At 45.9% G+C, this 27476-nt stretch overlaps 1 long non-coding RNA gene across 1 annotated transcript; it reads left to right on the forward strand.

Moving 5' to 3' along the window:
* The first annotated feature begins 1089 nt into the window (after nucleotides 1-1089).
* LOC309524025 lies at nucleotides 1090-25373 on the forward strand. Its single transcript, XR_014215764.1, has 3 exons — nucleotides 1090-1303; nucleotides 23615-23870; nucleotides 24897-25373. It is a non-coding gene; the product is annotated as an uncharacterized lncRNA (long non-coding RNA).
* The last annotated feature ends 2103 nt before the right edge of the window (nucleotides 25374-27476 follow it).

Consider the following 27476-nt stretch of genomic DNA (forward strand, 5'->3'; position numbering starts at 1 on the left):
TTGGAATTTTCAACAGGAAAGAGGCAAATTGAGCAGTGGTGTCACTATTATCATATTAAAAGCATTCTTTTGACGAGAACAAAGAGATATTTTACATTTAAAACATTTTTGAAAGCTAAGACTATGGCATCTTTTTAGCTCATAGCTGACATTCCCTCCTGATCTGTGCCTAATAGCTCCAACCAATGGAGGCGGGTAGAACCTAGACCTGGTGGGGGCACCTATGAGGTCAAGTGTGCAGGGCCTAGGAGGTGACATTTGCGGTGCTATGTGTCCATCCTACTAGCCTAATGAGTAATTTTGGTGTTACACTCAGTCTATCACTCAATGGCTTGTTTCCTTGTCCAATGCAACATAATCTCTTGTTGGAGGTGCTGGCTTCAGCCCAAGCCTGGGGAACCCAGTGTCGTGTCACGTGTGTGACACATTGTGCACACATCGTCACAAGGAGGCTGAGTGCCTAGCCCAGCAACAATGACTGTGGCTCCTCCTCTCACACACTCAGGAGGAGCCTGCCACTGATGTTGCACCACATGTGGCTCAACACTCGCTTTGCCTCCTCTGCCCCTTCAATATTGGGAAGGCTGAGCCCCCTGCTAAATAATATTGAGAGGGTGGAAGACATCTCAGTGCAAAGGAGTTGGCACATTTGTACAGAATGGAGGGGAGTGAAAGGAGGGGAGGTAACGAAGAGGTGAAAGATTGGTCTCTGCCCCTGGGGCTATGCAAGAACTGCCCCATTTGACCCCTCCCCTACAGTACTTAGACCAGGCATGTCCAAAGTCCGTTTCGGGAGCCTAATCTAGCCAGCCGACTGGTTTAATCTGGCCCCCATGGCAGTTTATTTCCTGGGGTAAAATCCTAAAAAACCTCAACAACTTCAATCCTAAAGAAAGGTTAACAACTTTGGTCGGCCCTCACGGCCCTTCACTTCATCAAATCTGGCCCTCTTTTAAAAAAGATTGGACAGGGTTACAGTCAAAGAGTCCAAGAGAAGCAGAGAAGCGGGTGCTGGATGTCCGGAGTTTCATTCTCTCCCGTGCTGCAGAGTGTGTGTGTGACTACTGTGTTTGTTACTACCTTATCACATGCTCTGGGTGTTGACGTTCCATTCTTTGGAAGAGAGGGAACAGAAGGAACTGTGCGCCACTTCCGTCTTCTTTGTTCTGTGTTCTGTTCTGTTGTTGTTCTCTCTCGGAGGGCCCCCCCTTGTTGTTTCTGTTAGAAATGGGGTGTGGTTTAAGTAGCCCGGTCACCCCGCCCCTTCCCATTGTGCCCTGTCATGTTCCCCACAAGGGTTCAGGTGAGTGCAAAACGCCTTGGGGCGCAGCAAGCTTTAGGGGGCTAGGGGGAGGATGCAATGCCACTGGGATGATGGAGGGGGAAATAGCAGGCTGTGAAGCTGCTGGGCAGGTGAGGGAGGGAAAGAGACCCCCCCCCCCAAAAAAATGAAGGGAGGTGGGTGTGCAGCTGAGGGCCCCCCTTTTGAGTATTCTGAATAGCATTATGGATACTATAAACACATGCAGAAATACGAACGTTTCCTAAATTTCAGCTGAGTTTCCTGCATTCCAGGGGGTCCGATAAGCTATTTCTTGATAGGTTTAATTGGGTGTGGTGCTTCCTCTTGGCATGTCAAATGTTAGCAGCCAAATGTTTTTTTCACATCACAGTCAACCCACAGACAATGGCAGCAGCTGGGGAGGCATCACCATCACTCCCTCGGCCCTCACAATGGGAATTACTCTGGGAATTGCAGCTTTGGTTAGGGGTTAGGGTTAGGGTTCCCTTCTTGGCAGGGAACGGGGCCCCCTAACAACTCTTGGCACCCTTTTCCAACTATAGCTCCCAGAGTCTTTGGGGGTGTTTAAGCCTCCTGCCCACTTGGGTTTCCGGTGTGTGTTGGCCATTCCGGTGTGGCCTTCACAGATATTGGCACAACTTGTGTGTGTGTGTGTGTGTGTGTGTGTGTGTTTTGTCTGCTGAGCTGTGCTCACCATTGTGAGGGCTGAGGGAGTGATGGTGATGCCTCCCCAGCTGCTGCCATTGTCCATGGGTTGATTGTGATGTGACAAAAACATTTGGCTGCTGAGCGGGTATAAATGTGGGCCGAGGCACAAGCCTCAGCAGTTGCCCTCCCAAGAGAGAAATGGGCAGCTCAGTGGCACTCAGCCCAGGTGGTCTCCTGTCCCGTGGCAGCAAGCTGGCAAGCAGAAGGAGGCAATTGCCCGGTGCTGGGATGCTGTGGCCCTGGTGGCCTCCTGCCCCGTGGTGGCAAGATGGCAAGCGGAAGGAGGCAATCACCCGTTGCTGGGATGCTGTGGAGCAAGGAGAAGGCAAGTACAAAGATTACTTGCTGGTGGGATCGCTACTTGAAGGTGACTGACACTCAGCTCTGAAGCTGGTTGATGTCTGGCAATGGACCTGATGAGGTTGCAGCTGGTGGATGGTTGTCGGAAGAATTTGCATTCAGGCTAGTGGATGTTGCGAGGCTACGCTGGCTGAGATGGGTGCAAACTGGTTTGGAAGCCTTGTTTGTTAACAGGCAGCCAAACAGAGGAGGAATCTGGGGGGACGCTGTCGGGTGTTGGCCATCCCACTCACCTGTTTGCCTTTGCCTTACAGGGATGTCTGGAGCCGGTGAGGTTTTCCCCAAGTCCAGTCTTAAAAGTCATCAAGAGAACCACAGGACATCCCTATTTACATCGGAGAAGTGAACGAGAAATACTGGCAGTGAGGAATGGACAAGGCTGTGGCCATACCTGAGAAAAGGAGCCTTGAAGGGAGACTGCAGGCGGACATCTGCTGCATTGCAAGTGATGGGGCAGTGGGGAGAGAGAAGAAAATGAGGGAGGCAACATTAGGCCACATTAGGTGCACCACTGAACTGCTATGAAGTCACTTTAAACAGGCATGGCTTCCCCTCAGGTATTCTGGGAACTGTAGATGGTTAAGGGGACGGAGACTTGTTACGGTGGTTAAGTATTAGGATTAGGATTAGGGGTAGGGTAGGGGTGGGGGTAGGGGTAGGGTTCCCTTTTTGCCAGGGAACTCTGGGAATTGTAGCTCTAGTTAGGGGGCAGGGTTAGGGTTCCCTTTTTGTCAGGGAACTCTGGGAATTGTAGCTGTAGTTAGGGGGCAGGGTTAGGGTTCCCTTTTTGCCAGGGAACTCTGGGAATTGTAGCTCTAGTTAGGGGGCAGGGTTAGGGTTCCCTTCTTGCCAGGGAACTCTGGGAATTGTAGCTCTAGTTAAGGCTTAAGGGTTAGCGTTAGGGCTAGAGTTAGGGTTAGCGTCAGGGGTGGGGGTGGGGTGGAGGTAGGGTTCCCTTCTTTGCAGGGAACGGGGCCCCCTAACAACTCTTGGCACCCTTTTCCAGCTATAGCTCCCAGAGTCCTTGGGGGTTGTTTAAGCCATGAGTGTTTAAAGCGGCTTCATAGCACATTAAGTGGTGTGGATGTGGCCATGGCCTCCCTCACCCCACTGCCTCTTATTAATGAAGAATCAAAAGGATTTCCCAATTCAAATCTCGGAAACAGCAAACAGAAATTGAATGGACAAGGCTGTGGCCATACTTGAGAGAAGGAGCTTTGAAAGGAGACTGCAGATGGACATCTGCTGCATTGCAAGTGATGGAGCAGTGGGGAGAGAGAAGAAAATGAGGGAGGCAACATTAGGCCACATTAGGTGCACCACTGAACTGCTATGAAGTCACTTTAAACAGGCATGGCTTCCCCTCAGGGATTCTGGGAACTGTAGATGGTTAAGGGGACGGAGACTTGTTACGGTGGTTAAGTATTAGCATTAGGATTAGGCGTAGGGTAGGGGTGGGGGCAGGGTTGGGGTTCCCTTTTTGCCAGGGAACTCTGGGAATTGTAGCTGTAGTTAGGGGGCAGGGTTGGGGTTCCCTTCTTGCCGGGGAACTCTGGGAATTGTAGCTCTAGTTAGGGGGCAGGGTTAGGGTTCCCTTCTTGCCAGGGAACTCTGGGAATTGTAGCTCTAGTTAAGGCTTAAGGGTTAGCGTTAGGGCTAGAGTTAGGGGTAGGGGTGGGGGTAGGGGTAGAGGTAGGGTTCCCTTCTTGGCAGGGAACGGGGCCCCCTAACAACTCTTGGCACCCTTTTCCAACTATAGCTCCCAGAGTCTTTGGGGGTGTTTAAGCCACGAGTGTTTAAAGCGGCTTCATAGCACATTAAATGGTGTGGATGTGGCCATGGCCTCCCTCACCCCACTGCCTCTTATTAATGAAGAATCAAAAGGATTTCCCAATTCAAATCTCTCGGAAACAGGAAACAGAAAGAAGACCTTGTATCTCAAGCCATTTTGGAAGGTCTTAACTTGAAATGCCAATAAAGGTATTTTTGTTGTATTGTGTTGTATAGTGTTGTGATTAACATGGGAAGTAGGGTGGTAAAATATGTTTGTCTTTCTGCATACGTTTATGGTAGGCATTTTGCACTCACCTGAACCCTTGCAGGGAAAGGGACAGGGCACAATGGGAAAGGGTGGGGCAACCGGGCTGCTTAAACCACACCCCTTTTCCAACGGAAGCACCATGGGGGTGGGCCGTCCGAGAGAGAATAACAGAACACAGAACAAAGAAGACGGAAGTGGCGCACAGTTCCTTCTGTTCCCTCTCTTCCAAAGAATGGAACGTCAACACCCAGAGTATGTGATCCAGTAGTCACACACACTCTGCAGCACGGGTGAGAATGAAACTCCGGACATCCAGCAACCACTTCTCTGCTTCTCTTGGACTCTTTGACGGTATCCCTGTCCAATTTTTTTTCAAAGAGGGCCAGATTTGATGAAGTGAAGGGCTGTGAGGGCCGCCGAAACAGCCAACCCAAGTTGTTAACCTTTTTTTAGGGTTGAATTTGTTGAGGGGTTGTTTTTTTAGGATTTCACCCCAGGAAATAAACTGCCACAGGGGCCGGATTAAACTGACCGGTGGGCTGGATTAGGCCCCCAAAACGGACTTTGAACATGCCTGATAAGCACACGAACAAGATGTAGCGTGTGCACCATTTCATGTTTTACTGGAAAACTTCAGGTCACTGTTAGCTGGTAGGCTTGGCCTTGGGGGGAAATCCCCCCCCCCTGAATCTGACTTAGGATTTCAGCACTGCCACTACAGAGTAATAGTGTCATCATAATTTCACCGTGGCAACCAGCTGCTTCATTTTTTAAAAAAGTAATATTTTATTAGGTTTTATCCATAAAAAAGTTTAGAAAAATACAAAAAAACGAAAAAGATACAAAATTACAAAATACAGAAATACGGACATTAAACACAAAAAAGAAAAGAAAAAAGCACATATAAAAAAACAAAAAATCCTTCTTTCTTAATTTCTCCTCTTTGGTTAACTTATTTTCCTGACTCCCTCACGTCTCCCATTTTTGTATCCCTTTTAGAAGTTAGTTCAGCAAATTCATATCCTATTAGTCTATTTATTAATCCAATCTTGCATTTTACCTTGTTGCTAAAACTCCTGCAATTCATTTCAATGTCCTCAACATTCAAAAATTTTACAATATTTCTGCAAATACGTTTTAAATTTCCTCCAGTCTTCTTCCACCAACTCTTCTCCCTGATCTCGGATTCTGCCAGTCATTTCCGCAATCTCCATATAATCTATTAGTTGCATCTGCCATTCTTCCAAGGTGGGTAGGTCTTGTGTCTTCCAATGCTTTGCGATCAGAATTCTTGCTGCTGCTGTAGCATACACGAAAAAAGTTCTATCCTTCTTTAACACCAATTGGCCAACTATGCCCAGGAGGAAGGCCTCTGGTTTCTTCGGGAAAGTATATTTAAATACCTTTTTCAATTCATTATATATCATTTCCCAGAAAGCCTTGATCCTTGGGCACGTCCACCAAAGGTGAAAGAAAGTACCTTCAACTTCTTTACATTTCCAACATTTATTATTGGGCAAATGGTATATTTTTGCAAGCTTGACTGGAATCATGTACCACCTGTACATCATTTTCATAATATTCTCTCTTAGGGCATTACATGCCGTGAATTTAATCCCAGTGGTCCACAACTTCTCCCATTCAGCAAACATAATATTATGTCCTATACCTTGTGCCCATTTTATCATTGCAGATTTTACCGTTTCTTCCTCAGTGTTCCATTTCAACAGCAGATTATACATTCTTGAAAGTATCTGCTTTTTTTATTTCTGTAATTTTCTTTTAAAAAAAATTCAATAAATATCATTTTGAAAAAAGAGAGAGAGAACTTGGAATGTTTTTGTTCCTTCCTCAGAAAGGGAGAAATGGCTACCAAATAAAAATAAATTGGAAAAACCATACTCAAAGAAACTGCAAGTACATAGTTCAGATAAGAGATGCAGGGGGAAAGTAAAATGACACAGTGCTGAAATGCACTTTCAAAATTTCTGATTTTGGAGTGCATTATTTGACTTTCTGAAACTTGCAGCATTTCTTGGAGTGCTACATTAAAAGTATTCTCTTGGAAGTCTTCTTTGTAACCTAAGAAAGCTGCCTGGATCAGGCCAGTGGCCCAAGTTCAGCATCCCATTCTCACAGGTGCCTGTGCAAAAACTGCAAGCAGAATCTGACCCCAACAGCCCTCCTGATTCTCAGGAACTGATATGCAGAAATATGCCGCCTCTGAACCTGGAGGTACTACATAGCCATCACTTGACACATCGCTCATTTCACATGGCATCCACCTGGCTTCTTCCCCCAAAGAATCTGGGAGCCATAGTTTGGGTCATTGGGGTTGGTGCTTTTGTAACTGGATTTGTAATGGCTTTTAGTCAAATACAATAAATGATTGATTAACTGATTGATGAAAAAGTGCTTTTTTCCTGAGATGCTAACTTTGCATGCCATTCCTTGAACAGCTTCCTGTGCAAAGATAAGGCTTGCATTCATTGCTCTGTTCATCTGTGCATTTGACTAGTGTTGTGGGGAGGGAAATGCAACCACTGGGCCTAAAAATGTTCCCCTCCTGCCCACTTGGGTTTCCGGTGTGGCCTTCACAGATATTGGCACAACTTGTGTGTGTGTGTGTGTGTTTTGTCTGCTGAGCTGTGCTCACCATTGTGAGGGCTGAGGGAGTGATGGTGATGCCTCCCCAGCTGCTGCCATTGTCCATGGGTTGATTGTGATGTGACAAAAACATTTGGCTGCTGAGCGGGTATAAATGTGGGCCGAGGCGCAAGCCTCAGCAGTTGCCCTCCCCAGAGAGAAATGGGCAGCTCGGTGGCACTCAGCCCAGGTGGTCTCCTGTACCGTGGCAGCAAGCTGGCAAGCAGAAGGAGGCAATTGCCCGGTGCTGGGATGCTGTGGCCCTGGTGGTCTCCTGCCCCGTGGTGGCAAGCTGGCAAGCGGAAGGAGGCAATCACCCGGTGCTGGGATGCTGTGGAGCAAGGAGAAGGCAAGTACAAAGATTACTTGCTGGTGGGATCGCTACTTGAAGGTGACTGACACTCAGCTCTGAAGCTGGTTGATGTCTGGCAATGGACCTGATGAGGTTGCAGCTGGTGGATGGTTGTCGGAAGAATTTGCATTCACACTAGTGGATGTTGCCAGGCTATGCTGGCTGAGATGGGTGCAAACTGGTTTGGAAGCCTTGTTTGTTAACAGGCAGCCAAACAGAGGAGGAATCTGGGGGGACGCTGTCGGGTGTTGGCCATCCCACTCACCTGCTTGCCTTTGCCTAACAGGGATGTCTGGAGCTGGTGAGGTTTTCCCAAGTCCAGTCTTAAAAGTCATCAAGAGAACCACAGGACATTCCTATTTACATCGGAGAAGTGAACGTGAAATACTGGCAGTGAGGAATGGACAAGGCTGTGGCCATACCTGAGAAAAGGAGCCCTGAAGGGAGACTGCAGGCGGACATCTGCTGCATTGCAAGTGATGGGGCAGTGGGGAGAGAGAAGAAAATGAGGGAGGCAACATTAGGCCACATTAGGTGCACCACTGAACTGCTATGAAGTCACTTTAAACAGGCATGGCTTCCCCTCAGGGATTCTGGGAACTGTAGATAGTTAAGGGGACGGAGACTTGTTACGGTGGTTAAGTATTAGGATTAGGATTAGGGGTAGGGTAGGGGTGGGGGTAGGGGTAGGGTTCCCTTCATGCCAGGGAACTCTGGGAATTGTAGCTGTAGTTAGGGGGCAGGGTTAGGGTTCCCTTTTTGCCAGGGAACTCTGGGAATTGTAGCTCTAGTTAGGGGCAGGGTTAGGGTTCCCTTTTTGCCAGGGAACTCTGGGAATTGTAGCTCTAGTTAGGGGGCAGGGTTACGGTTCCCTTCTTGCCAGGGAACTCTGGGAATTGTAGCTCTAGTTAAGGCTTAAGGGTTAGCGTTAGGGCTAGAGTTAGGGTTAGCGTCAGGGGTGGGGGTGGGGATGGGGGTAGAGGTAGGGTTCCCTTCTTTCAAGGGAACGGGGCCCCCTAACAACTCTTGGCACCCTTTTCCAACTATAGCTCCCAGAGTCTTTGGGGGTTGTTTAAGCCATGAGTGTTTAAAGCGGCTTCATAGCACATTAAGTGGTGTGGATGTGGCCATGGCCTCCCTCACCCCACTGCCTCTTATTAATGAAGAATCAAAAGGATTTCCCAATTCAAATCTCGGAAACAGCAAACAGAAATTGAATGGACAAGGCTGTGGCCATACTTGAGAGAAGGAGCTTTGAAAGGAGACTGCAGATGGACATCTGCTGCATTGCAAGTGATGGAGCAGTGGGGAGAGAGAAGAAAATGAGGGAGGCAACATTAGGCCACATTAGGTGCACCACTGAACTGCTATGAAGTCACTTTAAACAGGCATGGCTTCCCCTCAGGGATTCTGGGAACTGTAGATGGTTAAGGGGACGGAGACTTGTTACGGTGGTTAAGTATTAGGATTAGGATTAGGCGTAGGGTAGCGGTGGGGGCAGGGTTGGGGTTCCCTTTTTGCCAGGGAACTCTGGGAATTGTAGCTGTAGTTAGGGGGCAGGGTTGGGGTTCCCTTCTTGCCGGGGAACTCTGGGAATTGTAGCTCTAGTTAGGGGGCAGGGTTAGGGTTCCCTTCTTGCCAGGGAACTTTGGGAATTGTAGCTCTAGTTAAGGCTTAAGGGTTAGCGTTAGGGCTAGAGTTAGGGGTAGGGGTGGGGGTAGGGGTAGAGGTAGGGTTCCCTTCTTGGCAGGGAACGGGGCCCCCTAACAACTCTTGGCACCCTTTTCCAACTATAGCTCCCAGAGTCTTTGGGGGTTGTTTAAGCCATGAGAGTTTAAAGCGGCTTCATAGCGCATTAAATGGTGTGGATGTGGCCATGGCCTCCCTCACCCCACTGCCTCTTATTAATGAAGAATCAAAAGGATTTCCCAATTCAAATCTCTCGGAAACAGGAAACAGAAAGAAGACTTTGTATCTCAAGCCATTTTGGAAGGTCTTAACTTGAAATGCCAATAAAGGTATTTTTATTGTATTGTGTTGTATAGTGTTGTGATTAACATGGGAAGTAGGGTGGTAAAATATGTTTGTCTTTCTGCATACGTTTATGGTAGGCATTTTGCACTCACCTGAACCCTTGCAGGGAAAGGGACAGGGCACAATGGGAAAGGGTGGGGCAACCGGGCTGCTTAAACCACACCCCTTTTCGAGCGGAAGCACCATGGGGGTGGGCCGTCCGAGAGAGAACAACAGAACACAGAACAAAGAAGACGGAAGTGGCGCACAGTTCCTTCTGTTCCCTCTCTTCCAAAGAATGGAACGTCAACACCCAGAGTATGTGATCCAGTAGTCACAAACACTCTGCAGCACGGGAGAGAATGAAACTCCGGACATCCAGCAACCACTTCTCTGCTTCTCTTGGACTCTTTGATGGTATTCCTGTCCAATTTTTTTTCAAAGAGGGCCAGATTTGATGAAGTGAAGGGCTGTGAGGGCCGCCGAAACAGCCAACCCAAGTTGTTAACCTTTTTTTAGGGTTGAATTTGTTGAGGGGTTGTTTTTTTAGGATTTCACCCCAGGAAATAAACTGCCAAAGGGGCCGGATTAAACTGACCGGCGGGCTGGATTAGGCCCCCAAAACGGACTTTGAACATGCCTGATAAGCACACGAACAAGATGTAGCGTGTGCACCATTTCATGTTTTACTGGAAAACTTCAGGTCACTGTTAGCTGGTAGGCTTGGCCTTGGGGGGAAATCCCCCCCCCTTGAATCTGACTTAGGACTTCAGCACTGCCACTACAGAGTAATAGTGTCATCATAATTTCACCGTGGCAACCAGCTGCTTCATTTTTTAAAAAAGTAATATTTTATTAGGTTTTATCCATAAAAAAGTTTAGAAAAATACAAAAAACGAAAAAGATACAAAATTACAAAATACAGAAATACGGACATTAAACACAAAAAAGAAAAGAAAAAAGCACATATAAAAAAACAAAAATTCCTTCTTTCTTAATTTCTCCTCTTTGGTTAACTTATTTTCCTGACTCCCTCACGTCTCCCATTTTTGTATCCCTTTTAGAAGTTAGTTCAGCAAATTCATATCCTATTAGTCTATTTATTAATCCAATCTTGCATTTTACCTTGTTGCTAAAACCCCTGCAATTAATTTCAATGTCCTCAACATTCAAAAATTTTACAATGTTTCTGCAAATACGTTTTAAATTTCCTCCAGTCTTCTTCCACCAACTCTGCTTCCTGATCTCGGATTCTGCCAGTCATTTCCGCCATCTCCATATAGTCTATTAGTTGCATCTGCCATTCTTCCAAGGTGGGTAGGTCTTGTGTCTTCCAATGCTTTGCGATCAGAATTCTTGCTGCTGCTGTAGCATACATAAAGAAACTTCTATCCTTCTTTAACACCAATTGGCCAACTATGCCCAGGAGAAAGGCCTCTGGTTTCTTCGGGAAAGTATATTTAAATACCTTTTTCAATTCATTATATATCATTTCCCAGAAAGCCTTGATCCTTGGGCACATCCACCAAAGGTGAAAGAAAGTACCTTCAACTTCTTTACATTTCCAACATTTATTATCGGGCAAATGGTATATTTTTGCAAGCTTGACTGGAGTCATGTACCACCTGTACATCATTTTCATAATATTCTCTCTTAGGGCATTACATGCCGTGAATTTAATCCTGGTGGTCCACAACTTCTCCCAGTCAGCAAACATAATATTTATTATGTCCTATATCTTGTGCCCAATTTATCATTGCAGATTTTACCGTTTCTTCCTCAGTGTTCCATTTCAACAGCAGATTATACATTCTTGAAAGTATCTTAGAAAGTATCTGCTGTGTTTTTTTCTGTAATTTTTTTAAAAAAATTCAATAAATATCATTTTAAAAAAAGAGAGAGAGAACTTGGAATGTTTTTGTTCCTTCCTCAGAAAGGAAGAAATGGCTACCAAATAAAAATAAATTGGAAAAACCATACTCAAAGAAACTGCAAGTACATAGTTCAGATAAGAGATGCAGGGGGAAAATAAAATGACACAGTGCTGAAATGCACTTTCAAAATTTCTGATTTTGGAGTGCATTATTTGACTTTCTGAAACTTGCAGCATTTCTTGGAGTGCTACATTAAAAGTATTCTCTTGGAAGTCTTCCTTTGTAACCTAAGAAAGCTGCCTGGATCAGGCCAGTGGCCCAGGTTCAGCATCCCATTCTCACAGGTGCCTGTGCAAAAACTGCAAGCAGAATCTGACCCCAACAGCCCTCCTGATTCTCAGGAACTGATATGCAGAAATATGCCGCCTCTGAACCTGGAGGTACTACATAGCCATCACTTGACACATCGCTCATTTCACATGGCATCCACCTGGCTCCTTCCCCCAAAGAATCTGGGAGCCATAGTTTGGGTCATTGGGGTTGGTGCTTTTGTAACTGGATTTGTAATGGCTTTTAGTCAAATACAATAAATGATTGATTAACTGATTGATGAAAAAGTGCTTTTTTCCTGAGATGCCAACTTTCTCTCTGCATGCCATTCCTTGAACAGCTTCCTGTGCAAAGATAAGGCTTGCTTTCATTGCTCTGTTCATCTGTGCGTTTGACTAGTGTTGTGGGGAGGGAAATGCAACCACTGGGCCTAAAAATGTTCCCCTCCTGCCCACTTGGGTTTCCGGTGTGGCCTTCACAGATATTGGCACAACTTGTGTGTGTGTGTGTGTGTGTGTGTGTGTTTTGTCTGCTGAGCTGTGCTCACCATTGTGAGGGCCGAGGGAGTGATGGTGATGCCTCCCCAGCTGCTGCCATTGTCCATGGGTTGATTGTGATGTGACAAAAACATTTGGCTGCTGAGCGGGTATAAATGTGGGCCGAGGCGCAAGCCTCAGCAGTTGCCCTCCCCAGAGAGAAATGGGCAGCTCGGTGGCACTCAGCCCAGGTGGTCTCCTGTCCCGTCCCGTGGCAGCAAGCTGGCAAGCGGAAGGAGGCAATTGCCCGGTGCTGGGATGCTGTGGCCCTGGTGGTCTCCTGCCCCGTGGTGGCAAGCTGGCAAGCGGAAGGAGGCAATCACCCGGTGCTGGGATGCTGTGGAGCAAGGAGAAGGCAAGTGCAAAGATTACTTGCTGGTGGGATCGCTACTTGAAGGTGACTGACACTCAGCTCTGAAGCTGGTTGATGTCTGGCAATGGACCTGATGAGGTTGCAGCTGGTGGATGGTTGTCGGAAGAATTTGCATTCAGGCTAGTGGATGTTGTGAGGCTACGCTGGCTGAGATGGGTGCAAACTGGCTTGGAAGCCTTGTTTGTTAACAGGCAGCCAAACAGAGGAGGAATCTGGGGGGACGCTGTCGGGTGTTGGCCATCCCACTCACCTGCTTGCCTTTGCCTTACAGGGATGTCTGGAGCTGGTGAGGTTTTCCCAAGTCCAGTCTTAAAAGTCATCAAGAGAACCACAGGACATCCCTATTTACATCGGAGAAGTGAACGTGAAATACTGGCAGTGAGGAATGGTCAAGGCTGTGGCCATACCTGAGAAAAGGAGCCCTGAAGGGAGACTGCAGGCGGACATCTGCTGCATTGCAAGTGATGGGGCAGTGGGGAGAGAGAAGAAAATGAGGGAGGCAACATTAGGCCACATTAGGTGCACCACTGAACTGCTATGAAGTCACTTTAAACAGGCATGGCTTCCCCTCAGGGATTCTGGGAACTGTAGATGGTTAAGGGGACGGAGACTTGTTACGGTGGTTAAGTATTAGGATTAGGATTAGGGGTAGGGTAGGGGTAGGGTTCCCTTCATGCCAGGGAACTCTGGGAATTGTAGCTGTAGTTAGGGGGCAGGGTTAGGGTTCCCTTTTTGCCAGGGAACTCTGGGAATTGTAGCTCTAGTTAGGGGGCAGGGTTAGGGTTCCCTTTTTGCCAGGGAACTCTGGGAATTGTAGCTCTAGTTAGGGGGCAGGGTTAGGGTTCCCTTCTTGCCAGGGAACTCTGGGAATTGTAGCTCTAGTTAAGGCTTAAGGGTTAGCGTTAGGGCTAGAGTTAGGGTTAGCGTCAGGGGTAGGGGTGGGGGTGGGGGTGGGGGTAGAGGTAGGATTCCCTTCTTTGCAGGGAACGGGGCCCCCTAACAACTCTTGGCACCCTTTTCCAACTATAGCTCCCAGAGTCTTTGGGGGTTGTTTAAGCCATGAGTGTTTAAAGCGGCTTCATAGCACATTAAATGGTGTGGATGTGGCCATGGCCTCCCTCACCCCACTGCCTCTTATTAATGAAGAATCAAAAGGATTTCCCAATTCAAATCTTGGAAACAGCAAACAGAAATTGAATGGACAAGGCTGTGGCCATACTTGAGAGAAGGAGCTTTGAAAGGAGACTGCAGATGGACATCTGCTGCATTGCAAGTGATGGAGCAGTGGGGAGAGAGAAGAAAATGAGGGAGGCAACGTTAGGCCACATTAGGTGCACCACTGAACTGCTATGAAGTCACTTTAAACAGGCATGGCTTCGCCTCAGGGATTCTGGGAACTGTAGATGGTTAAGGGGACGGAGACTTGTTACGGTGCTTAAGTATTAGGATTAGGAATAGGCGTAGGGTAGGGGTGGGGGCAGGGTTGGGGTTCCCTTTTTGCCAGGGAACTCTGGGAATTGTAGATGTAGTTAGGGGGCAGGGTTGGGGTTCCCTTCTTGCCGGGGAACTCTGGGAATTGTAGCTCTAGTTAGGGGGCAGGGTTAGGGTTCCCTTTTTGCCAGGGAACTCTGGGAATTGTAGCTCTAGTTAGGGGGCAGGGTTAGGGTTCCCTTCTTGCCAGGGAACTCTGGGAATTGTAGCTCTAGTTAAGGCTTAAGGGTTAGCGTTAGGGCTAGAGTTAGGGGTAGGGGTGGGGGTAGGGGTAGAGGTAGGGTTCCCTTTTGGCAGGGAACGGGGCCCCCTAACAACTCTTGGCACCCTTTTCCAACTATAGCTCCCAGAGTCTTTGGGGGTGTTTAAGCCACGAGTGTTTAAAGCGGCTTCATAGCGCATTAAATGGTGTGGATGTGGCCATGGCCTCCCTCACCCCACTGCCTCTTATTAATGAAGAATCAAAAGGATTTCCCAATTCAAATCTCTCGGAAACAGGAAACAGAAAGAAGACTTTGTATCTCAAGCCATTTTGGAAGGTCTTAACTTGAAATGCCAATAAAGGTATTTTTGTTGTATTGTGTTGTATAGTGTTGTGATTAACATGGGAAGTAGGGTGGTAAAATATGTTTGTCTTTCTGCATACGTTTATGGTAGGCATTTTGCACTCACCTGAACCCTTGCAGGGAAAGGGACAGGGCACAATGGGAAAGGGTGGGGCAACCGGGCTGCTTAAACCACACCCCTTTTCCAACGGAAGCACCATGGGGGTGGGCCGTCCGAGAGAGAACAACAGAACACAGAACAAAGAAGACGGAAGTGGCGCACAGTTCCTTCTGTTCCCTCTCTTCCAAAGAATGGAACGTCAACACCCAGAGTATGTGATCCAGTAGTCACAAACACTCTGCAGCACGGGAGAGAATGAAACTCCGGACATCCAGCAACCACTTCTCTGCTTCTCTTGGACTCTTTGACGGTATCCCTGTCCAATTTTTTTTCAAAGAGGGCCAGATTTGATGAAGTGAAGGGCTGTGAGGGCCGCCGAAACAGCCAACCCAAGTTGTTAACCCTTTTTTAGGGTTGAATTTGTTGAGGGGTTGTTTTTTTAGGATTTCACCCCAGGAAATAAACTGCCACAGGGGCCGGATTAAACTGACCAGTGGGCTGGATTAGGCCCCCCAAACGGACTTTGAACATGCCTGATAACCACAGGAACAAGATGTAGCGTGTGCACCATTTCATGTTTTACTGGAAAACTTCAGGTCACTGTTAGCTGGTAGGCTTGGCCTTGGGGGGAAATCCCCCCCCCCCTGAATCTGACTTAGGATTTCAGCACTGCCACTACAGAGTAATAGTGTCATCATAATTTCACCGTGGCAACCAGCTGCTTCATTTTTTAAAAAAGTAATATTTTATTAGGTTTTATCCATAAAAAAGTTTAGAAAAATACAAAAAACGAAAAAGATACAAAATTACAAAATACAGAAATACGGACATTAAACACAAAAAAGAAATGAAAAAAGCACATATAAAAAAACAAAAATTCCTTCTTTCTTAATTTCTCCTCTTTGGTTAACTTATTTTCCTGACTCCCTCACGTCTCCCTTTTTTGTATCCCTTTTAGAAGTTAGTTCAGCAAATTCATATCCTATTAGTCTATTTATTAATCCAATCTTGCATTTTACCTTGTTGCTAAAACCCCTGCAATTCATTTCAATGTCCTCAACATTCAAAAATTTTACAATATTTCTGCAAATACGTTTTAAATTTCCTCCAGTCTTCTTCCACCAACTCTTCTCCCTGATCTCGGATTCTGCCAGTCATTTCCGCAATCTCCATATAATCTATTAGTTGCATCTGCCATTCTTCCAAGGTGGGTAGGTCTTGTGTCTTCCAATGCTTTGCGATGAGAATTCTTGCTGCTGCTGTAGCATACACGAAAAAAGTTCTATCCTTCTTTAACACCAATTGGCCAACTATGCCCAGGAGGAAGGCCTCTGGTTTCTTCGGGAAAGTATATTTAAATACCTTTTTCAATTCATTATATATCATTTCCCAGAAAGCCTTGATCCTTGGGCACGTCCACCAAAGGTGAAAGAAAGTACCTTCAACTTCTTTACATTTCCAACATTTATTATTGGGCAAATGGTATATTTTTGCAAGCTTGACTGGAGTCATGTACCACCTGTACATCATTTTCATAATATTCTCTCTTAGGGCATTACATGCCGTGAATTTAATCCCAGTGTTCCATAACTTCTCCCAGTCAGCAAACATAATATTATGTCCTATACCTTGTGCCCATTTTATCATTGCAGATTTTACCGTTTCTTCCTCAGTGTTCCATTTCAACAGCAGATTATACATTCTTGAAAGTATCTGCTTTTTTTTATTTCTGTAATTTTCTTAAAAAAAATTCAATAAATATCATTTTGAAAAAAGAGAGAGAGAACTTGGAATGTTTTTGTTCCTTCCTCAGAAAGGGAGAAATGGCTACCAAATAAAAATAAATTGGAAAAACCATACTCAAAGAAACTGCAAGTACATAGTTCAGATAAGAGATGCAGGGGGAAAGTAAAATGACACAGTGCTGAAATGCACTTTCAAAATTTCTGATTTTGGAGTGCATTATTTGACTTTCTGAAACTTGCAGCATTTCTTGGAGTGCTACATTAAAAGTATTCTCTTGGAAGTTTTCCTTTGTAACCTAAGAAAGCTGCCTGGATCAGGCCAGTGGCCCAAGTTCAGCATCCCATTCTCACAGGTGCCTGTGCAAAAACTGCAAGCAGAATCTGACCCCAACAGCCCTCCTGATTCTCAGGAACTGATATGCAGAAATATGCCGCCTCTGAACCTGGAGGTACTACATAGCCATCACTTGACACATCGCTCATTTCACATGGCATTCACCTGGCTTCTTCCCCCAAAGAATCTGGGAGCCATAGTTTGGGGCATTGGGTTTGGTGCTTTTGTAACTGGATTTGTAATGGCTTTTAGTCAAATACAATAAATGATTGATTAACTGATTGATGAAAAAGTGTTTTCTTCCTGAGATGCCAACTTTCTCTCTGCATGCCATTCCTTGAGCAGCTTCCTGTGCAAAGATAAGGCTTGCTTTCATTGCTCTGTTCATCTGTGCATTTGACTAGTGTGTTGGGGAGGGAAATGCAACCACTGGGCCTAAAAATGTCCCCCTTCTGCCCACTTGGGTTTCCAGTATAGCCTTTACAGATATTGGCACAACTTGTTTGTGTGTGTGTGTGTGTGTGTGTGTGCTTTGGCTGCTGAGCTGTGCTCACCATTGTGAGGGCTGAGGGAGTGATGGTGATGCCTCCCCAGCTGCTGCCATTGTCCATGGGTTGATTGTGATGTGACAAAAGCATTTGGCTGCTGAGCGGGTATAAATGTGGGCCAAGGCGCAAGCCTCAGCAGTTGCCCTCCCCAGAGAGAAATGGGCAGCTCGGTGGCACTCAGCCCAGGTGGCCTCCTGTCCCGTGGCAGCAAGCTGGCAAGCGGAAGGAAGCAATTGCCCGGCGCTGGGATGCTGTGGCCCTGGTGGCCTCCTGCCCCGTGGTGGCAAGCTGGCAAGCGGAAGGAGGCAATCACCCGGTGCTGGGATGCTGTGGAGCAAGGAGAAGGCAAGTACAAAGATTACTTGCTGGTGGGATCGCTACTTGAAGGTGACTGACACTCAGCTCTGAAGCTGGTTGATGTCTGGCAATGGACCTGGTGAGGCTGCAGCTGGTGGGTGGTTGTCGGAAGAATTTGCATTCAGGCTAGTGGATGTTGCGAGGCTACGTTGGCTGAGATGGGTGCAAACTGGCTTGGAAGCCTTGTTTGTTAACAGGCAGCCAAACAGAGGAGGAATCTGGGGGGACGCTGTCGGGTGTTGGCCATCCCACTCACCTGCTTGCCTTTGCCTTACAGGGATGTCTGGAGCCGGTGAGGTTTTCCCAAGTCCAGTCTTAAAAGTCATCAAGAGAACCACAGGACATCCCTATTTACATCGGAGAAGTGAACGTGAAATACTGGCAGTGAGGAATGGTCAAGGCTGTGGCCATACCTGAGAAAAGGAGCCCTGAAGGGAGACTGCAGGTGGACATCTGCTGCATTGCAAGTGATGGGGCAGTGGGGAGAGAGAAGAAAATGAGGGAGGCAACATTAGGCCACATTAGGTGCACCACTGAACTGCTATGAAGTCACTTTAAACAGGCATGGCTTCCCCTCAGGGATTCTGGGAACTGTAGATGATTAAGGGGACGGAGATTTGTTACGGTGGTTAAGTATTAGGATTAGGATTAGGGGTAGGGTGGGGGTAGGGGTAGGGTTCCCTTCATGCCAGGGAACTCTGGGAATTGTAGCTGTAGTTAGGGGGCAGGGTTAGGGTTCCCTTTTTGCCAGGGAACTCTGGGAATTGTAGCTCTAGTTAGGGGGCAGGGTTAGGGTTCCCTTTTTGCCAGGGAACTCTGGGAATTGTAGCTCTAGTTAGGGGGCAGGGTTAGGGTTCCCTTCTTGCCAGGGAACTCTGGGAATTGTAGCTCTAGTTAAGGCTTAAGGGTTAGCGTTAGGGCTAGAGTTAGGGTTAGCGTCAGGGGTAGGGGTGGGGGTGGGGGTAGAGGTAGGATTCCCTTCTTTGCAGGGAACGGGGCCCCCTAACAACTCTTGGCACCCTTTTCCAACTATAGCTCCCAGAGTCTTTGGGGGTTGTTTAAGCCATGAGTGTTTAAAGCGGCTTCATAGCACATTAAATGGTGTGGATGTGGCCATGGCCTCCCTCACCCCACTGCCTCTTATTAATGAAGAATCAAAAGGATTTCCCAATTCAAATCTCGGAAACAGCAAACAGAAATTGAATGGACAAGGCTGTGGCCATACTTGAGAGAAGGAGCTTTGAAAGGAGACTGCAGATGGACATCTGCTGCATTGCAAGTGATGGAGCAGTGGGGAGAGAGAAGAAAATGAGGGAGGCAATGTTAGGCCACATTAGGTGCACCACTGAACTGCTATGAAGTCACTTTAAACAGGCATGGCTTCCCCTCAGGGATTCTGGGAACTGTAGATGGTTAAGGGGACGGAGACTTGTTACGGTGCTTAAGTATTAGGATTAGGAATAGGCGTAGGGTAGGGGTGGGGGCAGGGTTGGGGTTCCCTTTTTGCCAGGGAACTCTGGGAATTGTAGCTGTAGTTAGGGGGCAGGGTTAGGGTTCCCTTTTTGCCAGGGAACTCTGGGAATTGTAGCTCTAGTTAGGGGGCAGGGTTAGGGTTCCCTTCTTGCCAGGGAACTCTGGGAATTGTAGCTGTAGTTAGGGGGCAGGGTTGGGGTTCCCTTCTTGCCGGGGAACTCTGGGAATTGTAGCTCTAGTTAGGGGGCAGGGTTAGGGTTCCCTTTTTGCCAGGGAACTCTGGGAATTGTAGCTCTAGTTAGGGGGCAGGGTTAGGGTTCCCTTCTTGCCAGGGAACTCTGGGAATTGTAGCTCTAGTTAAGGCTTAAGGGTTAGCGTTAGGGCTAGAGTTAGGGGTAGGGGTGGGGGTAGGGGTAGAGGTAGGGTTCCCCTCTTGGCAGGGAACGGGGCCCCCTAACAACTCTTGGCACCCTTTTCCAACTATAGCTCCCAGAGTCTTTGGGGGTGTTTAAGCCACGAGTGTTTAAAGCGGCTTCATAGCGCATTAAATGGTGTGGATGTGGCCATGGCCTCCCTCACCCCACTGCCTCTTATTAAGGAAGAATCGAAAGGATTTCCCAATTCAAATCTCTCGGAAACAGGAAACAGAAAGAAGACTTTGTATCTCAAGCCATTTTGGAAGGTCTTAACTTGAAATGCCAATAAAGGTATTTTTGTTGTATTGTGTTGTATAGTGTTGTGATTAACATGGGAAGTAGGGTGGTAAAATACGTTTGTCTTTCTGCATGCGTTTATAGTAGGCATTTTGCACTCACCTGAACCCTTGCAGGGAAAGGGACAGGGCACAATGGGAAAGGGTGGGGCAACCGGGCTGCTTAAACCACACCCCTTTTCCAACGGAAGCACCATGGGGGTGGGCCGTCCGAGAGAGAACAACAGAACACAGAACAAAGAAGACGGAAGTGGCGCACAGTTCCTTCTGTTCCCTCTCTTCCAAAGAATGGAACGTCAACACCCAGAGCATGTGATAAGGTAGTCACACACACACTGCAGCACGGGAGAGAATGAAACTCCGGACATCCAGCACCCGCTTCTCTGCTTCTCTTGAACTCTTTGACTGTAACCCTGTCCAATCTTTTTTAAAAGAGGGCCAGATTTGATGAAGTGAAGGGCTGTGAGGGCCGCCGAAACAGCCAACCCAAGTTGTTAACCCTTTTTTAGGGTTGAATTTGTTGAGGGGTTGTTTTTTTAGGATTTCACCCCAGGAAATAAACTGCCACAGGGGCCGGATTAAACTGACCAGTGGGCTGGATTAGGCCCCCCAAACGGACTTTGAACATGCCTGATAACCACAGGAACAAGATGTAGCGTGTGCACCATTTCATGTTTTACTGGAAAACTTCAGGTCACTGTTAGCTGGTAGGCTTGGCCTTGGGGGGAAATCCCCCCCCCCCTGAATCTGACTTAGGATTTCAGCACTGCCACTACAGAGTAATAGTGTCATCATAATTTCACCGTGGCAACCAGCTGCTTCATTTTTTAAAAAAGTAATATTTTATTAGGTTTTATCCATAAAAAAGTTTAGAAAAATACAAAAAACGAAAAAGATACAAAATTACAAAATACAGAAATACGGACATTAAACACAAAAAAGAAATGAAAAAAGCACATATAAAAAAACAAAAATTCCTTCTTTCTTAATTTCTCCTCTTTGGTTAACTTATTTTCCTGACTCCCTCACGTCTCCCATTTTTGTATCCCTTTTAGAAGTTAGTTCAGCAAATTCATATCCTATTAGTCTATTTATTAATCCAATCTTGCATTTTACCTTGTTGCTAAAACCCCTGCAATTCATTTCAATGTCCTCAACATTCAAAAATTTTACAATATTTCTGCAAATACGTTTTAAATTTCCTCCAGTCTTCTTCCACCAACTCTGCTTCCTGATCTCGGATTCTGCCAGTCATTTCCGCCATATCCATATAGTCTATTAGTTGCATCTGCTTTGAAAGGAGACTGCAGGCGGACATCTGCTGCATTGCAAGTCATGGGGCAGTGGGGAGAGAGAAGAAAATGAGGGAGGCAACATTAGGCCACATTAGGTGCACCACTGAACTGCTATGAAGTCACTTTAAACAGGCATGGCTTCCCCTCAGGGATTCTGGGAACTGTAGGTGGTTAAGGGGACGGAGACTTGTTACGGTGGTTAAGTATTAGGATTAGGGGTAGGATAGGGGTGGGAGTAGGGGTAGGGTTCCCTTCATGCCAGGGAACTCTGGGAATTGTAGCACTAGTTAAGGGTTAGTTATGGTTGGCGTAGCGTTGGGGTTCCCTTTTTGCCAGGGAACTCTGGGAATTGTAGTTTCAGTTAGGGGGCAGGGTTAGGGTTCCCTTTTTGCCAGGGAACTCTGGGAATTGTAGCTGTAGTTAGGGGGCAGGGTTGGGGTTCCCTTCTTGCCAGGGAACTCTGGGAATTGTAGCTCTAGTAAGGGGGCAGGTTTAGGGTTAGGGTTCCATTTTTGCCAGGGAACTCTGGGAATTGTAGCTGTAGTTAGGGGGCAGGGCTAGGGTTCCCTTTTTGCCAGGGAACTCTGGGAATTGTAACTCTAGTTAAGGCTTAAGGGTTAGCGTTAGGGCTAGAGTTAGTGTTAGCGTCAGGGGTAGGGGTGGGGTAGGGGTAGGGTTCCCTTCTTTGCAGGGAACCGGGCCCCCTAACAACTCTTGGCACCCTTTTCCAACTATAGCTCCCAGAGTCTTGGGGGGTTGTTTAAGCCATGAGTGTTTAAAGCGGCTTCATAGCACATTAAATGGTGTGGATGTGGCCATGGCCTCCCTCACCCCACTGCCTCTTATTAATGAAGAATCAAAAGGATTTCCCAATTCAAATCTCTCGGAAACAGGAAACAGAAAGAAGACTTTGTATCCCAAGCCATTTTGGAAGGTCTTAACTTGAAATGTCAATAAAGGTATTTGTATTGCAGTGTATTGTGTTGTGTTGTATTCTGATTAACATGGGAAGTGGAATGGTAAAATGTTAATGAAGCGGACGCAATACTTCTGTAAACTGGCATCCCCCTTCTTGTGGGCATGGAAGGAGGAACTTTTGGCCAGTGAAGCAACTTTATAAGATGTGTTTTTCCTGATGAAGAGGTGTCTGATCTTGGGTTCCCCCACTTGCAAGTGTGTATAATAAGAAGGTTTCCAAATTGACCAATTTTGTCCAGATCACTTTATTTAAAAGGATCCAGAGACCTTAAGTCAAAGGAACCAGTTTATTTATTTCTCACAAAGGGCAGAATACATAAATAATACCAATCCCTCAACTGTGAAAACAAATGGTCTTGCAGCAGTGTAAAAACTTAACAGATTTTCGGGAAAACTTTTTTAAAATGGGAGAGTCTTGGTGGGTGCTAAGGAGGGTTTCTGAGGTTGCCATGGAATCCACCTGCTACCGTGTCACAAGGGGGGGCTCCTCAGTCATTTGTTTATTAATAAATGCCCCCCCCTTAGGCCTCGTTTCCCCAGCCCTGTCTATGGATGGTCTCCTGTGATGTCACAAACAGACATATCAGCTGAGGGGAAAGAGGCAGTTTCTTATTCTAGAATTTCAAACACAGGAGGGCAGGAGGGGGACACTATGGAAGCTTCACAACCTGTAGCAGGTATAAAAGCTTGAGAGACCTGAGCAGCTAACAGATTAGCCCAAGAAACTCCACCCAGAGTATCCCTTTGAGGTTCAAAACGTTGAAATAGCACATCAAAGTCGGAGACAAAACACGACAAAGCGCCGGGGTCATGGGCCATACTGGCCATCAGGGACCCTAATAGATCCTCAGTGTGCCTTGTGGTTGTGGAAGCTCGCAAACTTTGAGTTGTCTGTGTGTCCGTACCTTTAGTTGAGCACTTCTTTGCAGCAGAAGCACCTTTGGCTGGCATTTGCTTCTTGGGAGGCATGCCGCTGGACCCTAAGAAACAAGAAGCAAACAATTAATTTCTTTCTTTTATGCCGAATTGACGCAGCAGTGGACACCAAATATTGTGAACCAACAAATAGAGCCAATAAGCAACAAAAAATTAAAACCAGCCAACAAGACTGATCAAGTAGAAATTAAATGACCCTACTACCAATAATAAAGGTGTCAATTACCGTATTTTTCGCTCCTAGTTTTTAGAGGAGGAAAACAAGAAAAATATTCTGAATGAAACAGTGGATGTATGATTTTTGTGGTTCATGCTGTGGCCACAAACGTGATTTGATGGTGAGTTTGGAGAATCCATGTGGATCCGTGCTTTGTAACCATGTTTTTGCGTCATTGTGGCCCCACGAAACAGTGGATGCATGATTTTTTTTGGTGCAGGCTATAGCCATGGACATGCTATGTGATCTGATGGTGAATTTGGGGTGCAAAAATTTAGCCCCCACAAAATTTACCTCTGCACCCTCTGCAAAACCTTGTATTGAAGGCGCAACGTAAGCAAAGCCAAAAAAGGGAGCCACAGAATCACCGGGAGAAGTGACAGCCCCGACCAAGTCACAAACACCACACCAGGGACCCGCGAATTAACGGGAGAGGCGTCAGGCCCGACAGAAGCCGTATTCGGAAAGAATGAGCAACTCAAGGCAGCTCAAGATGATGTAAAATGGAAAGGTCACGGCAAACTGTAAAAGGCTCCATGGAAACAATCCAGACAGAGCTTTGTGGTCGGCAGCGCGAAGCAGGTGCTTGGCACACGTCGTGCCGCCGCTTTTATACTTCCCCCCACGATCACCTATTCAGATTGATTGGGCAATAGCCCTGCGTAATTGTGGTGCCACCCTGGTGCGAGGGTAATGGCTCCACCCACACCGGGGTGGGGGAACTGGGTTGAGGGCCTGCCCGCAACCAGGACCATCTATTAAGATGATCCCACTTGCTATTTGGAATGCTTGCAATGGGAGGGGGGACCTCAGCTGCACACCCACCTCCTTTCATGGGGGGGGTCCTCTCTCCCTCCCCCACCTGCCAAGCAGCTTCCCTCCCTACTATCTCCCCCTCCATTAGACCTTAGACTTAAGACTTTTTCTGCCACCAGGTGTGGCTTCTGAGAGAGAGAAGCCGAGCGAACAAGACAGGCATCATCCTGCCTCTTTCCCTCTCTCATAGCTCTTCCTATGCTTGTTTCTCTTAGCTGTTTCCTAAGGAGGGATCCACTGCTAGTGATTTCAATGACTGGCTAAGCAGGAGCAAAAGAAGCCTCCTAGTCATTGGAAGTGTACAGATATTATTGTGGAATCAGAAGTGTGGGCTCATGGCTGGCCCTTCAGTGATGTGGTGCCGTTTATATATAGCATTTATATTGACTAGGGATGGGTGAGTAAGTTAATTTCTGTTGCTCCAAATTTTTCATTTTCCCAAACTTAAGTTCAATTATCCCCATTTCTACATTAGTATGCAAATTGTTTAATATCTAATATTATTCAAATGCAATTCTGTATAACACATTTTTTGCAACACAAATCCCCATAATATAATGTAATCCTTCCCACATGAATATATGCACTTCTTGCATGCTTTACCCAAGTATATGCATTTTGGTACATGGCTGAAGAACTGTATTGCAAAATTCAAAGATGTTCAAACTTTGAAGGATGGCTGTTACTTTAAATATTATTTCAGAATGTGTGAATTATACAGATTCCTTTTTAAATGCAAACTGAATAGAATTCATCCCCCATTGCCAATAACCAGTGTGGAATTCATTGCAGATTCTTTGGTGGTTCAGCTTGGCAAGATCAGAACGCAGCCCTACATCTCTGGGGGGCTGGTGGTTTCATTGGGTCCAGCATAAAGTGTGAGCTGCTACACCTGCTATGAAGCACCCAAAATGCACGTCTTTGCCACTGAAGCTGTTATAACTGACAAATGGTATGAAATGGACCAATTTAAAAATGAATGGATTATATGAATGGATAGTGCATGGAATTACTAAGCAAAAAAGGAGGCTGAAGAGGAGCCAAAGTCCTCTTTTTATGGGTGATGCAAAACGAACAAGACTAAATGAAAAATCACCCACAAGGAGTTAAAAGCTCTCAAAATATTAGTTGCCTAGAAGAGATGTTAAAATAAATTATTCCTCTTTTATGTGAAAAAATCTGAGGATTTCTGATTTGCACCCAGACCTTTTCATTATTCTCCAACTGTGCAGAGCAGCAATAGCTTGAATAAATTTTGACTGAGCAATATTATTATTTAAAGTCTTTTTGCTTAATGTAATCATTTGCACAACTGTCACGACTTTAGCCCCTATATCCAAAGAACATTTCCTTTTCACCCCCTGCACTCATTTTCCTTTGCATAGCAAGAGTTGTGCTTCCCTTTAATATTTTAAAATATAATGAAATTTCTTGGATTGGAGGTTTCTTTTTTAATACATATAAAGAGAAGCTGTTAATTGTTGTGAAGAGCTTATGAAACTAGGGCATATTGAATCTAGCTGAGATATAAGCTTTAAATGTCTTAATGGGATTGTTTTTAGTGTGTATTTTAATTACAGATGTTTATATTTTAACATTTGTGTGACTGGTTTTATATTCTAAATCACTTAGAAGCCTATACTGGCATTAACGGTTATATAAATTAGCACAACAGCTAACATAGTCATCAGGGAGCCCAGCAAATATTTTGGCTGCTAACTGTTACCACCCCAGACCACTGGTCATGCTGGCTGGGACAGGTGGGAGTTGGAATCCAACCTTGTTGTCTATCCCTGTCATACATGCTATCCGGAGATCTTTGGAGAATGAGTAGAATTCAAACATGATATCCACCATGGTAGATCAATTGCACAACCTATTTCTACTCCTGCATCAAGGCCCACACAGTTCTTTATGTATTGCTGTTTACAAAACCTTGGGACAGAATTTCTGTTAATGGTATGCAAATTCGTGACACTAGGGCTAGCCTAGGACTCTTTGACACCTCAGGCAAAACACAAAATGGCATCCCTCTTGCTAGGGAAGAAGGGTGATTGACCATTTACATCAGGATAACATCTGTCTCTCCTATTTGTCAAGAGGCCACTATAGAGGTAGCAAGGGGGGCCACCATGTGAACTCTATGATCCCTATGAATCCTGCTGCCTGAGGCAGTCTCCTCACCTTGTCTCATGGGTAGGGCATGTTTATGATAGCATTCTGGCTGAGGCCAGTGATGGGAATCCAACCAGTGCTTTTCCCCTGGGGTATTCAAGGGTATGCAGTACTGGTACCTTTTTCCTAAAAGAAAAACACTGAATCCAACAATCTTTGGAGGGCCACAAATCGCTCATCCCTGCTTTTAGAACAATAACACCAAATACTGGCTATTCCCCCCTCCATTTTGTCAATATTTTTCTACTTCAGTAATCTGCTGTGTTGGGTATGAAATATCATTTTGCAGTATAATATAATATTTTCTTAAAACGTGAGACAATCTTTTCTTAAAGATGCAAAGTTATTCTTCTGCTTACTATAATTTTTGGGTTTTTCTTGACTCTGCGCCCCCCCCCATATTTGACTTCAACTAGATTAGATTGAGTTGTATTTTATGACTCTTTTGCAACCTAAGTAAATTGATGCTATGATTTATATTTTATGTATATTTGACAGCAAAAGCAAACCAATAAGTTGTATCCAATTGGCCTAAGCAGCAGCTCATTTCAGATAGTTGAAATCTTGTGGTTTTAGAATAGTAAATGAAGAGAGGGGGAGTGGGTGATGTGAGCACAGTCATTTATTTAAAACAGATATTCTAAAGTTTTCTACCAATTCGAAAAGTCCACACATTAAAACAGGTGTTGTTTGCGGGGGAAACAGTGTTTGCGTCTTTTGCATAATGCATTAGATGACTCCCAGAGAAGTTCTTCAAGTAATCTGAAGCCACAGTCTTGGAGACAAAATGGACTTTTTGGAGATTTGGCTTAGGAGAGCTCTTGGCTGAAGACAGAAAATGAATCACATTAGGGTAGAACCATAGCAATGAGAGAATATCATTTCTTCAGAACTGGCTTAATTACTCCAGAAAGGTAAACAAGAACTCTGATGGATAAAGCCTAATGGGCATGTGTGCAAACACTTGTATGCAGGGGAGGGGCTATGCTCAGTGGAAGAGCATCTGTCTTGCATGTGGAAGGTTCCAAGTTCAATTATTGACATCTCTAGGTAGTGTTGGAAGTGTTTCTTGTCTGAACTCCTGGAGAGTGGCTGTAGACAATACTGAGCAAGATGTAAGAGATGTCTAGCTCAGGGTAAGGCAGTTTCCTATGTGCAGAAATACTGGGTTTTTCACAGGTGCTTCCAATCTGTACC

This window comes from Podarcis vaucheri (genome assembly GCF_965113315.1).
Source record: "Podarcis vaucheri genome assembly, chromosome: Z".
In the NCBI taxonomy this organism is placed as follows: Eukaryota; Metazoa; Chordata; class Lepidosauria; order Squamata; family Lacertidae; genus Podarcis; species Podarcis vaucheri.